The sequence below is a fragment of the Pan paniscus genome, chromosome 2, assembly GCF_029289425.2.
Source record: "Pan paniscus chromosome 2, NHGRI_mPanPan1-v2.0_pri, whole genome shotgun sequence".
Lineage (NCBI taxonomy): Eukaryota > Metazoa > Chordata > Mammalia > Primates > Hominidae > Pan > Pan paniscus.
The window spans coordinates 76,024,505-76,039,303 of NC_085926.1; the positions used below are offsets into that span (position 1 = coordinate 76,024,505).

Below are 14,799 nucleotides of genomic sequence, written 5' to 3' on the forward strand. Positions count from 1 at the left end.
TACCTGAAATTCCAATGGAAAAAACGCACTGAAAATAAAATGCAAAACATCTCCATCTAAAGAGCAAACGACTTCCCTTTTAAAGCAGCTTGAAATCACTCCTAACTAGCTCAAAATCAGGAATCACATTACCTAGGATATCTTGATCCAACTTCTTACAATGAAGGTGTCCTCACATAGTTGCAGAATACTCCCTAGTTCAGCAAGTACTGCCAACAGTCAGCATGTTTAATTTATGGTGGAGAATGGGAACTGTGGTGGTTTTTATAAAATAGCCTCCACAAATTTTTTAGAACTTTTTTCCTTTTATCAATGGTCTATGTTGCCTTCCCATGGAAATCTCAGCAGACTTGAGCTGGCTGAGAAGAAAGTGACACAGCCTGTCATCTGAGGCTAAGTCATAAAAGGCCATGCAGCTTCCAACTGGTTACCCTGGAATGTTTGCTCCCGGAGTGGTTTGTCTTGGGTGTGTGCTACTGGGACACAACTGTCATGCTGTAGGAAGCCCAAGCCACACAAAGAGAATACATATAGGTGTTCCTGTTTATAGTTCTAGCCTTTGAGTGATTCCAGCCTAGGGTCCAGGCAAGTTAATGAAGACAACTCTAGACAATTCCACCTACTTAGGTCTTCCCAACTGAGGCCCCAGAGTTTGTGGGCAGATTACCTTCCTCTCTGTACCCCATCTACACTCCTGACCCTCAGAACTATGAGCATCCTAAAATATTTGCTATTTTATGCCACAAATTTTAAGGTGGCTAATATACATGAATAGATAACCAGGAAACAAAAAACTAATTATCAAGGTAGTTTTATATAGTAAATCTGTGTATTTAGAATCGTACATATACTTCATTTAAACTTTACCACAACCTAAGAGACAGGTATTTTTAATCTGCTTACACATGGAAAATTCAACTTCAAAGAAGTTAAGCAACTTTCCTGAGAGCATTCTACTTTTAAGTGGCAAGGTTGCAATTACTCATGTCTGAAGTCTATTTTTAAAATGTTATTGAGTTTTTCTAGTCAGGTTTATAAAAACTAAAAAAAGAAACGGTCTTCCTAAGTGGTTATTTTAATGTTTCTCAAGCTCAATATTCTAGATATTGTCAAACATGATTCAAATTAACATCCCTTCATTTCAATGAAAAAGCACTTTTGCATAACATAATCTGAAAGAAGGGGCAGTTGCTGAGTTCATATTTTAATTAGTCTGATGTCTGACTCTTTTTAGTGGATACTTAAACATACTTCTTGAAAAGATGAATGCATGAATGAATGACTTAACCAGTTCATGTTAACCTTAGAGTTCTTTGAGGAATGTTCTAGCAGACTTGATACTTTCAAAAAGCATGCAATAATCTTTCATGATCATATTTGCTTTGTCCTCCTCTATTTATTGTAAGATGAGAGTGACAGATATTTATTCCTTGCATTACTTCAAACCAGTAAAATATTTTATTTAAGTGAATACTTAATACTTTTTGATAATGTCTTAAACTAGAAAGTATAGAATGGAGATGCAGAATGAATCAGCATTATTGAGCCATTTCTTCTAAGTGAACTTGAAGTTACTGCACAGCAAGAATAGGGTCTTCCAAATCTCATGGAAGTGCTACAAGGTTAACAATGGTAAAACACAGGAAACATTTTTAATGTTTTGGAAGTTAAAATGCGGTTTGTAGTAATGTCTCTTATTAATATCATCATCATTAAAATATTGCCATCTTTAAAGAAATGATATTAACATGTTTGTTGAAGACTTTTTTGTCGATGTTTCTATAATACTAAAAATCAGATAAGTAGAGACAAAAGGTTGTAAGCCTCTACAAGTAGTTCAATACATCTTATATTATCATTGCTTAATTATTAGGTTAATGATGCTTTTAAGTGAAAAATAGCTCCAGGGAGTCATGGAGGCTAGAAAGGTTAAGCACTTAACTGACAGAAACCTACCCCTTCATCTCAGATTTATCATGACCCAATCTCATAGTGATTTCATTTCATAATGGATTAGCTTAGCTTTATAAGATTTCATAGAGTGAAATTTTTCTGTAAAGATATGGGCAAAACATTATTAAAAAACATTTGGACTGTAGAGGAAAATTCTTAAAAGACACAATTCTGTTACAGAAATATGCAGTTAACAGATGTCTTCTGAAGACCTTTTGCTAATTACAAGTACTACTTGCAAATATAATCCATCAAACAAACTAACAGAGATTAACACATTAATTAAGTAGCTACAGTTATTTTTAAAAAGTATTTCTGGTTTTAGTTTTTTCTTTGAAAAGTATCTACAGTCTAATTGGGGACCCAGATACTAAGCAATCATTTGAACTGAGTTGAGACCAAAGCTTAGAATCCAGGTACATATTGCTGTAAGAGTGTATTTAATAGGACCATTTTAGTCATTAAATGAAGTGAGTGGATGTTTACTAAGAAGTTGCTATGCTGAATTAAAATACTGCTTCATCTGGCAGGGTTGAGATTAACTTTATTAATTAAAGGGTTTGAAATTCTTGGGGCACTACCACTTGAGGCTAAACAAAGTTGAAAACCTGTTTTTCTGCTCGTCAAAGTCCTTCCTCCCTGATTCTCATCTCCTTTCTGGGGATCGGTCTTTTCTTAAGATGATTTAAAGAAGAAAATATGATCTGTCTTTAAGGTAAATCTGACTCTACACACTGCAACCATATCCCAGCTGGCAAGGCCACAAACCTGTGAAATCGTACTCATTTAATGAGACCACGTCTAGTACATCAAGCATCCTGGCCTGGTGGAACTTTGCCATGCTGGGGTTCATTTTCTTACAATGTCTCTACCTGAGAAGGACGATCAATGCTCTTTGTCTTGTCTCCAGTGCTCTTTCTCCTCATTCCTTATTTCTAACTAATGATTCTACTTTACAAGTGCTTGAGAACCACCCACAGTTCATCATATCTACTACCACACGAGAACACACTTTCCCGAAAGAAGCTGCAATATCTATAGAACCGTAACTCTTTTAAAACAATTGAACAGCAATTTGAATTTCCTTCACAGCTGGATTTTTGGATTAAAGTATCCGCGATCAGGATATTCTAGTTTCTCTCAAGATAACGGGTCATATTTGCTTCACATATATGTAAAGAAACGATTGATTTTTGCACTTTTCATAAAACCAAGGAATGTATTTCTTACATTTGAATTTGTGTCCACCTCTTCCTAAACTGAAATAATATATGGCTGTTAAATAGTTGTTTCTGCTCCAGGTACCTCTCAACATGGTTCAAAAATTTCAAGGTTGTTAGAGCCAGGACACACTTTGCTATTTACAAAATAATAAATTCTGAATTCTAACAGTGAGGAGGCAAAACTGATGAGCAAATTAAAAATTGAGTTCTATGTGACAATACATTAAGTTACAAAGTACAACTCTGAACTGTAGACTTTTGAGTTACTGTTTGCATATACAGTCTTTGCATATTTACAGTGGGAGAAATATAAATGAAAATATTAGTTTAGATCATTCATTCTTTACATATTTTTATTTAGACACTGTAGATAGAAAGATGAATAAGACATTCGTAAGAGTTGATGGGTGGAGAGTTATATAAATACAGAAGTATATCGAAAGATGTTTATAGAGTGAGAATGATATTTAATGGGAGCATTTTACTCATCAAGTATAGAGGTTATGTTGAGTGTACCCAGGTGAGAGCTGATCATTTAACCTGGAACCAAAGTTTAAAGGTCATAATAAATTAATTGAGGAAATGTTTTCAAGTGAAATATACATTTTTAAATATGACTGAGTCCTTTTATAATTATCAACGTTTTGGCTTCATTAAACATTAAGTGCCTCTTTGGTACACTCATTCTTAATTCTTCACTAGCTTTCCCTGCCACCTGCTACGCATTACGGTTCCCCCAACTACCAACCTTTTGTGCCCTATAAAATGAAACTCATCTTAATTTTAGATGAATAAAACATAATAAGCAGGATGAATCAGCCACCAGAAGCTCACATAATATATTCCAGGAACAAATTAAAGTGACATTTGTTTAATAAACTCCTTTTATATCCATGAACTGGCTTGCCTTCATTGAAAGTAAATATTCAAAGCCACTGTGATTGAACTAAAAAGTCAGAGTAACACTTTTGGACTCTCCCAATTTATTCTTGATTAATGACTAAGGTATTCGGTTTCATTTCTTCTCAATTCCAATAAAAATTAACTTTTTAGTTTCTGCTAATGCCTTTTCATAAAATGTAAAATACTGATTACTAATGATTTTCTTGTGTAATTAAAAAAATAAGATTTAATTTTCCCAGTAATAAGCACAGTTTAAAATTTTTTTTCCACATAAGTTTATCATTCAAAATTTCAGAACTTGCTATAATTGCCACAAGAAAAGTCTTGATGTCACCTCCTCTGAAGACTATTTTAGGCAGAATAGATGGGCCAACCTGAGTCATAAACAACAACTGTGTCTTGTAACTCTATGTACTATGATCCAGAGTTTCTGCTGTGCCACAGTGGTGTCTAGAAGAGAGAAATTTTCCTTCCTCTGGTTCCATTTAATTAAGAGGGCTCCATGTTGCAGATGAACTTAGTGTTCATTTAGTCAAATTCTTTGAATTCACTTGGCGTTCATTTCCCCAGTACACACCCTGCCAGTAGGATGGTTGGACTGGAAAGGATTGTGGTGTCAGCTGTTTTGCATATATCAAACTAACATTTCTTCTCCATCCAGCTTTTGTGGCAGAGAATTCATGAACAAATTTATTCTTTTCCAATTCCTACAATCAGTTCCCTAAGACACCTTATTTTCCTTTGCTCCCATTTGGCCTTGGTCAAGTATCATAGCCTATGTCATCAGCTAAGTTATAGTAACTGTAACCCATAAAGACATAACAGGTCATGAGCCTGGGTGGCCATCTCCTCCCTATGTAAATTTGTGGGCACAAACAGAAATGTGCTCTTACTGAATACATCATAATCCTGTGTGTTCTACAAATGTTCTTAATTATTCAGGAAATTATTGACGTTTTTGTGGCCTAACACAGCAGTAATTTTCATAATTATGCTATGAATACTTAGGAAATATAGATCCTATAAAGTATAGATTTTACTATATAGCTACTTGGTCATTCTTACTGATGTTATTATTACAGGATCATTTCTACTTTATTTACGGGACTTTTTACTTTGTCAGAGGCGATTTCAAGTCTCTCTGTATGGTCATGCTTATTTCACTTTGTAGTTCTTGAATTTGTCCAGATTTTATGTATTTCTACAGTATCTTATTTGGGACATAAAGATTTCTAAATATTGTATATTTATTACAAATTATATCTTTCAATATTAAGATTTCCTAACTCTGATACTACAATTTCAATTCCTAGTTTCTTCTCTTGTTCTTTCCCCAGGTTATATTTTTTGCTATCATTTACTTTCTGCTTTGGGCACTCTTACTGGGTCTATAGTATATACTCGCTGTGTGTTGTGTGTGCTTTTGTGTTTTCATAACACACTTTAATGATCTGTTTTTCATGTTTCCCCCAATTTTTGGTTGTAATAGGTGTTTTTTCAATTTCTGACATATGAAGGCTTTCCCCCCATTTTTAATAGTTTCTTTCTATTTTATTTGACTCCATATTTGTCATATTGTTTTATTCCTATGTCATATTTTTTGCTATTTCCCAGTAATTTTAAAAGATTATAGGATTTTAAATATAATTTTAATAGTTTTACACTTTTCAATCATATGTTTAAATGCACATTTCTCAGTTTCATCATAGGAATGATCATTATTTGTAAAGTGAAGAAAGCTTATACATATACCTCTTCTTTGCCCCTTAATTGGGTGTAAATACATACTGAAGGCTTGACCACAGATTATTGAGCCTGTCAACTTATATCCTGTTTTATACCTCTAAGTATAATTTTTCTTTAAAAAGGGACTTAATTCTATTTACCAATACAATATTAACATCAGTACTTTCATCCTAACACATTTGTTGTGAGTTATTTTGCTCTATCAAAATAAAGTCATCTTCTCGTGGACACTTTGAGGGAGAGGGGTACATGGATAATAGACTTCCAGATTTTTATTTTTATTAAGCAATGTTTTTCCATGATCTGGGAATATATAAATGTCAACTGCACTTGGCATAGAATATTTTGTTCTCATATTAAGGCTTTGTCAACATCTTTTCATTTGTCTTTTGACATCAAGTATTCTGAAATGAAGTGTAATAAACAATTGCTCTGACAAATTTTAGGAAATTTATTAAGTATCAAAGTTTAAGAGAGAATGTTAAAAACATCTAGGGAGAAACATGAGGTCACTAACAAAGGTTTCCACATCCAACCTTTGCTTTTTTATGTGTCCAAGTGAATAGTTTTTGGTCATTATTTTTGGAGTTTATATGAGATTATTTTATTTCCTTGTTTCTTAGTAAAGTTGTTTTCTTGATTTGACGAATATTTTAGTCCATTCTGCTGCCACTCAGGGGAGGATAATCTGTAAATAGGAAATACCACCACATTCTCAAGAGTTGTATTTTCTCCTTTAATAATGGATTGATAGCTACAAATACAATAAAATAATAAAAAGGAGATAATTTAGTTAAGCTAATTACAGACAAAATAGATCTGTCTGCATCAAGAGTCTTAAAAATAGTACTTCATTGGATTAAAATTCAGCTAATCTGAGCATTTTAATTTTTAGATGGGCCCACGGTCTAAACATATATCTATGTATTACATCTATTACCTAAATATTTAACAGCAACCCCAGGAACATAACAAGGTTTTCCCATTATCGCCCCAGATTTTTATCTATCACTTTATATTGTTCTTAAATATATGTGTGAGCTAATATGGCTGGTAGAAGAAAACAGCTACTCTGTTTCAATGATGACTTGAAGATAATTGCAACATGATTACATCGGCCTCTGTGATATATTGTCTTGTACATCCTTTATGAATGAAGGACTGATTTTCCTAGCTGGTGGGAGAACTGTGGCAGAGAGCCCTTAGCTGTCAGCCTTCTATGGGAAATTTCTTGGTTGTAGAAATTCCCGTGGTCATGTTCCTTTACAAGAAAGCCTTACACAGTGACTGACTGATGTGTGAGGTACAGAAGCCCACCCTCCATGGCCCAATTCAGACACCTCTGAAGAACTCTATAAGTTTGGTTGAAGAATGTGTTGAGATTGCATCACAGCTAAGCTTCCTCTGCCCAATATTGCTTCCTTTTAATCCCAAGGGTATTTCTTAATAAACTTTCAGCATATAAATTTGCATTTTAGGTTATTGGAAAACCCAAACCAACATGGGATAAGGAATAAAAAATAACCCTTTTTGTACTAATATAGCTGGACATATTTTTATTATATAACATGAATATATTTTCACTTTAAGTGTTTAGAGTACAAGAGTAAGAGAACATGCCTGAAATTCCCCAAGGTTTATTTGATTTTATCTTGTATGCAGTTCATTATCCAGTCAGTAAGTGTTTGTTGTACTCGATCCTGTGCCAAGTGCTGGGAATTGAGGGATGAGGACAAAGGAGTAGAAACTCGGCCTACTGAGATATTATTCAAAATGCTCTCCTCAATATAAGTTAGTAATCACATAAATAGACAAGATATTGACATATTATAATAAATGCTATGAAGAAAAATCAGACTGAGGATTTTTAAAAGAGGTTGAAGATGAAGTGAGATAAGGTGGGATCAAGAAAGGCCACTTTGAGGAAATTAAGCTCAGGCCTGAAAGAGGAGAAGATGACAAGAGAATTCCAGGCAACCAGAAGAACACATGACAAGGCCTTCTCACAGGAGAATGTTCAGTGTGTATGAGTAACAGAAATCCATGGTGGCTGGAGCATAGTAAGTGAGGGATGCATGACATGAGGTTATACATACATATAGAGTTAGGGGGTCAGAATATGGGGTGTGAGCTTTCTTGCACAAGTATTGGGAAGCTTCTGGAAGATTTATCTAGGGCAGTGACCTGATGTAATTCCTTTCCTGTTTTCTTTTTCTTTTTCTTTTTTTGGTGATTACTCTCTTTGCTTTCTAGAGAACAGATGGTGGAAGGGGGAAGTGGAAATATGCAGACACATTAGGGACCCATCAAAATATTGAACTGAAACTGATGGGTTTGGCTGTGGTTTGACCTAGAGTGCTCATTATAGAGAATGAGCAGAATGGATGCATTAGAGAGATTTCTCAAGTTTGAAATGGTTGAGCTACGGATTGGATACAGGTAGGAAGATGGTAAAGGAAGGGATGACATCAGGTATACTTCGAGTTTGGTGTTGACAAACAGGGTGCATGGTGGAGCCATTTATAGAAGGCTTCAGGAGAACAAGGAGACTTGGAAATTATTCGGAAAGGTCAGAGACTGTGTTCTGAATCTTATGGTAGAAACAGGAAGCATTCTATTGCATACAGTAACAGGAAGAAGAATCCAAATGCAACTTTTTTGACCAGCTTTACAGAGTTCAGCCAAACAAGCCATACCTAGTTCAACCTCATGTTAGAGATGAGCAAACTGAACTTCAGAACCCATAAACAACCTGTCAAAATCATCTGACTAGCCAGAAGAATATTTTGCCCATTATATGATACTTTGTTTATTTAAATAGTTATAATTATTTTAGATATTTTATTTTCTTGATTTTATTGTTAAGCACAAATAACATTGTATTTAAAGTTTATCTCTATTTTTCACTTTTCTTATCATAATTTCAAGTAAAAATCAAAAAATTATATTGAAATTGAAATATGGAATTTTATACTAAAGACAAGACATCCAAATGAAAATGAAATTTTTCAGGTGAAAATTTCCAAATCATAAATATGTAGGGACAAAAAACGTTATTTATAAAGAAAGATATAGGATAATTCTAATTAATTGATTCAAAGGTTTACAACTTTCAAAGTAAACATTATCTTTGAAATAAAGTCCATTTAAATTATTTATGCAGCCACAGTTTTAGTAATTGTATATGTATATCATGTAAACTTTTTTGAGAAAAACTGAATTGGAAATGTTAGAGTATTATGTGGAAAAAAATCACCTACAAGAAAAAAATTATCTCCTTATGAAGGATTGCTTTAGCCACTTTGACAGGTGTAGGTAAAAGAACACTAAATGCACATCAATATGATTAGCAGATGCGTGCTTAGAAATATGTTATCATTGAAAAGAGAATCGTATTATCACCTTTGCAGGGCCTGTTCTTTTCCTTCATATTTATGTAACTTTGTCATCTATAGAAAGATTATGGGAATTTTAAAAATAGCTGATAGTTAAGAAACATCACCATAACACTTTGCTGAATACATAATAAAACATTTCCCTTCTCTCTAAAAGCCTTTTAAAATTATGTACCATAATCAGTATAGCTAGAAGAGGGTAATTTCCATGTTCAAGTTCTTCTGTTTCTTGAGGTTGAGAATCATTTTATAGTCTTCTGAGGATGACACTGTACTGTTTTTTTAGCCTGATTATTTTCACCTATTTTTTTCCGTTCCTTACCTTTGTACATTTACATTTTACATATTGAAATGTTATTTTTTCAAATATTTTATATGCAAGTTTACAAAGTACAATGACTGTTTGTACATTAAAATAACTTATTTATGCCATATGGAAGTTTAAATATAATTTTACAATATCTAGTATTGATTGTTTAGTTTCTAATAATTGATACTTCACGTGATTTTTCCCAGCATACCTCAAAATATTCTTCAAAATCCTGCTAATTAAATCCTGTAACACTTCTGAGGTGTATTAATAAGCTAGAGATGTAAAGAAGATTTGCAGAGAAAATTAGGTTCCCAAATTAGAAATTTTGTCCCATTATCGACTAGAAACCTCTTGAAATGATCAAAAACAATAATAATGCATGTCATAGAGGAAAACCAATAAGTCTGCTGCAGCCTGACTACCTCTGTGACCTCAGACAGGTTACGTGTGGGTCCCTACCTCTGTGACCTCAGACAGGTTACGTGTGGGCCCTACCTCTGTGACCTCAGACAGGTTACGTGTGGGTCCCTACCTCTGTGACCTCAGACAGGTTACGTGTGGGTCCCTACCTCTGTGACCTCCGACAGGTTACGTGTGGGTCCACACTTATTTTCTTCATCTCTAATAAGAAATATTTGACAAATCTCATTTTCAAAAGTCTTTTAAGACCTTTCCACCTTTTTTTTTTGAGATGGAGTTTCGCTCTTGTTGCCCAGGCTGGAGTGCAATGTCATGGTCAGGGCTCACACAACCACCGACTCCCGGGTTCAAGTGATTCTCCTGCCTCCGCCTCCTGAGTAGCTGGGATTACAGGCACGTACCACAACGCCCAGCTAATTTTTTGTATTTTTAGTAGAGACGGGGTTTCACCATGTTGGTCAGGCTGGTCTCGAACTCCTGACCTCAGGTAATCCACAAGCCTCGGCCTTCCAAAGTGCTGGGATTACAAGCATGAGCAACTGTGGCCTGTGAGGGCTTTCTACTTTTAAGATTTCAGGATGTATAGCCTGGGAGGTAAATGGTAGTGCGTGTATACACACACACACACACACACACACACACGCACACTGTATATATACATATATACTGTATATTATACTATATATACACATATATAGTATATTATACTCTATATATACATATCTACTGTATATTATATTGTGTATATATATACACACACACACACATACATATATGAGACAGAGAGAGAGGAGATAGAGAATTTCGTGTGAAAATATAAACTGTTAACATAAAATTTTGCTTCTCTGAGGAATATTTAGCATTGTTTTCAATCTTCTCTGGAGAATTTAAGCATTTTTCTCAGAAGTCACCAGATAGAATGAGGGAGGGGCCATGTGATAGGAGCCAGAGATGAAAGGAGAACAATACAAAGAGTGCTTTGGGAAAAATAGTACAGTAAGGCTAGGGAAAACTTCTCTCCAACAGAAAGACCAAGTTCACAGTTATATCTCTTCAGAAGCCAATCTTACTTTTAAAATGTCAATTTCCATCTATTTCTTGCTTTACAGACATTCCATTCGTTGCCAGATTTAAAATAAAGCCTTTCCATGTGCAATCTTTCTATAGAAAAAGAGAAATATGGGGGACAGTACAGTCTAAGAAGTGATTAAGAATATCTAGTGGACTTTCCCAGACTGTAAATCTTTACATATATCTGAGCCTAATGAGGTGATTTATTGTGCTATAATGCACAGTGAGTTATACAGACGCTTCTTTTTGATCATACTGCAGAATGGAACTAAATACTAAATACCAAATAGCACTCCCATGATTCTTATAGATGTCATTCACATGGCATATTTATGCTTTTTTATATAGCAATTCTTATTCTTAGCTCTTAGGCAATTATGGAATCTTTTTTGTCATTTTAATAATCATGTTCCATTTGAGTTATGCAGGGTAGAATTTCTAAGTAGAAAGTCTTGTTTTTGTTGAACATTTTCAGTAAACATTTTGGAAAAAGTCTCTGTTTTTTGATGCTACTTCTGCACGCTTTCTCAACATGATATTACTTGGTATTGTCCTTATTAACGTATAGTACACCGTATTCTGAAAATATTAGAGAGGGTTAAAAATCAGTCATGAATAAATAAAGTTAATGAAATAGAAAGGAAACCACATTCAGGAAATGGAAGGTAGAAGCAAATGTATTAACCGTGAGTTAGAAACAGTTTAGTCTTTGGAATGAAGCAGCAAGAGTTTAAAAATCTTGTTTGTGATTCACTAGCTTTGTGACCTTGGAGAATTACTTCAGATTTCTGAGTATCAGTTTAGTAGGTGATATCAATTGCAACTTCGCAGAATTATCACAAGTATTAAATAAAGGACTTAGTATCTGGGAGAGCATATAAAATTACTAATAGTTACATTTTTGTTAATATCACCATTATTATTATCATACGTATAGTATTTTCTTTCACTGACAATGCGTTTAGGACATAAGGAGAACTATAAAACAGTGCTTCTCCAACTTAAATGCATAGCATGAATCACCTGGAGTTTTGTCAAAGTACGAATTCTAACTCAATAATCCTGCAAACTAAGAAACTCTTGGTAATGCTGGTGCTGCTAGTTCACCAACAGACCACACGTTTTGTAACAGCTATATAGAATATCCTGTTTCTTTTTTTTAATCACAAAACATGGCAAACTCTAAAATAAAGCAGAATAACAGATTTAAATATTAATACTCATGTCCTCACAATTTATAATTTCTCCCTCCCTAACAATGGTATAATTCTGATTAAAAATTAGCAAAGAAAAAAATTGAAATTAATCTTCCTATGTTTATTCCTTTAACAAATTCTGGGTGATTACTACTGGGTTGCTTGCTGCAGGAAATAGAAAAATTGCTTTGACATAGATCCTTAAGAATCTGTCTCACTACAAGCTTATTTTTGTAGGAAGCTAAAAGATTTATATAAATAACTGTAATTAAAGAGACAAACTAAGAAGTGCAATGAAAGACCTAGGGAAAGTGTTAGAGGAGTTTGGGGAGAGTAAAATTATCCTAAAATAATATCTATACGTAACACTATGCTATCTTCCCTAACCAGCACTTGACCAAATTGTCACAGTGAACTTTGGTCCTTTCTTATATCTTGGTTTTGGTTGCCGCATCCTTCTGTTTGGGGAAGTTCTTGGCTTCCTCATGTAATAATAACAACACTTAAACAGTATATACTAGATAAAAGGAACTATATTGCTTGCTTTATTTACATAGTTTAGTTAATTTAATTTGCACAATGAACTATGAAGTAATCAGCTTTCTTTCCTTCATTTTACATATGAGAAAATGGAGAATCAGCGACATTAAATCATCTCAAGTTTCTAAAATATCCACTCTCACCAGGCTGTTTACCCTCTGTTTTCGTCTGTCTGCTGCTGTAACAAAATGCCACAGATTGAGTAACTTATAAAAAACAGAAATGTATTTCTCACAGTTCTGGGGCTGAGAAGTCCGAAATCAAGGCAGCGGAGATTTGGCGGTTGGTCCAGACTGCTCTCTTCTCCCGAGGTGGCACCTTCTTGCTTCGTTTTCACGTGACAAAAGTGGGCAAAAATGGATAACGTAAGGACATGGCAGAAGAGACTGAGGAGCCAGGCACTCCTCTAAAGCGTCTTTTATAAGGACATTTATCTCATTCATGAGGGTGGATCCTTCTTCACTTAATCACTTAACCAAAATTCCCATCTCTTAATATCATTATCCTGGGATTTTAGTTTCAACATACAAACTTTGGATGGGCACATAGGTTCAAATCATAGCACCCTCCAAATTATAATGCCTCTCTCATGCCTGTTCTCCTTGAAGTACCCTCTGGTTTTGCTCTTCATTTTTGCCATCACAGTTAACCCTTCAGTTCCATTTCTTTAAGTAATCTCTAAATTTGTAAGGTTCCATCTTTTTCTTTTTTGTATATGGCAGACTCTCAAACATATTTGTCATATGAACTAAGTAGGTAAATATGTAAATGCCTGCTAAATTTTAGTGAATGATATAATGGCTTAAAGAGTTATCTACCCTTCAGCCAAATATATTTGCTTTTAGTAGCAATCTCCTGCCATATACAAAGTCACGACTCTAGGGGTAAACATTTTAGCCTGTAGGTAAGATGTAAAACAGTGGTATGTTATAGTGACAACTCACTGTCATAGCACTGGGACATGCTCCTCTATCTGCTACAAATTGAATCAGCAAAATATATTTGATTTTGTGAGATTTAAATGTATGCTCCTGTTAGTAAAATAAAAGTATGGGAAAACTTTACGGAGTAGATTTAATAGAAATGTTTTCCTGAGTTATCTGCCTTCTTTATTTTTATGTTATGCTTTAAGTCTATGGTCAATGTATAGAGCTATGATTGATGTGCTTTTTCAATTCTGTTCAGAACAGACAGGATAATTTTCTTCTTTTAAATCTTCTTGAATTTTGTCTAACATTTTTTTGTTCCAATTTCTTACTAGATTATACTCCCTTCCCTAACGCTGCTTCATGATTACTTATACTCAAACAATATTATGATATTTACACATTGAATTCATTTTAGGTGATGATTTTGGTCATAAACATGAGCAGGTTGTGAAGTGTTTCAGCTATCCCAGGGCATGGCTGTCAGTCCCTTGCCTAATGTTTCAAACAAATCTTGAATTTGTGATGCTGCTGTGATGGCCCCTCAGATATTCTTACACATGTCTTTGCCCCTTGTTCCCTCTAACTTTCCTTTTCTGATAAAAAAGCAAACACTGCCAAGCTCAAATTGAATTACATTTGGATGGAAGTGTCACTATGCAATGGTTGCCAATAAAAGTACACAAGGAATTTTATCATGGTGAATTAAAGGCAAACAGACTTCAGAGAAATGAGCATGAGCATGAAAATGGCGCATGGTACGTGGATCTCACTGGCAAGTCATTCAGTACACAATATTTTCACTAGAAAAATCCATTAGCTTTAGCTAAAAATTGAAATTACTTTATAGGAAATCAGAATAAAATATGTGAAAACATTATATTCTGTGCAAGATTAATACCACGCATGGTGTTGAAAGGTTTGTGGTCTTGCTTTGATGATGCTAAAAGGTCAGAAACCACAAAGATGCATGTGTGCTGTCATTTGCACAGTTACTAATTTTTCTCATTATTTCCATAATGAGATGTACTGTTTCAACAGAGAAACCCTCTTGAGAGTTGCTTGTAGTGTTTTCAGGCAGGCAGCTCTTTTGCTTTCATGTTTTGGCCTTGG

The 14,799-nt window shown here is 34.4% G+C and overlaps 1 long non-coding RNA gene across 1 annotated transcript in view; it reads right to left on the minus strand.

Moving 5' to 3' along the window:
* Positions 1 to 13,329, minus strand: part of LOC134730005 (uncharacterized) — a 98,177-nt gene extending 84,848 nt beyond the window's left edge. Inside the window, exon 1 of the long non-coding RNA XR_010111587.1 lies at positions 12,996 to 13,329. This is a non-coding gene — a long non-coding RNA (uncharacterized LOC134730005). The remainder of the gene's footprint in view (positions 1 to 12,995) is intronic.
* Positions 13,330 to 14,799: the final 1,470 nt, after the last annotated feature.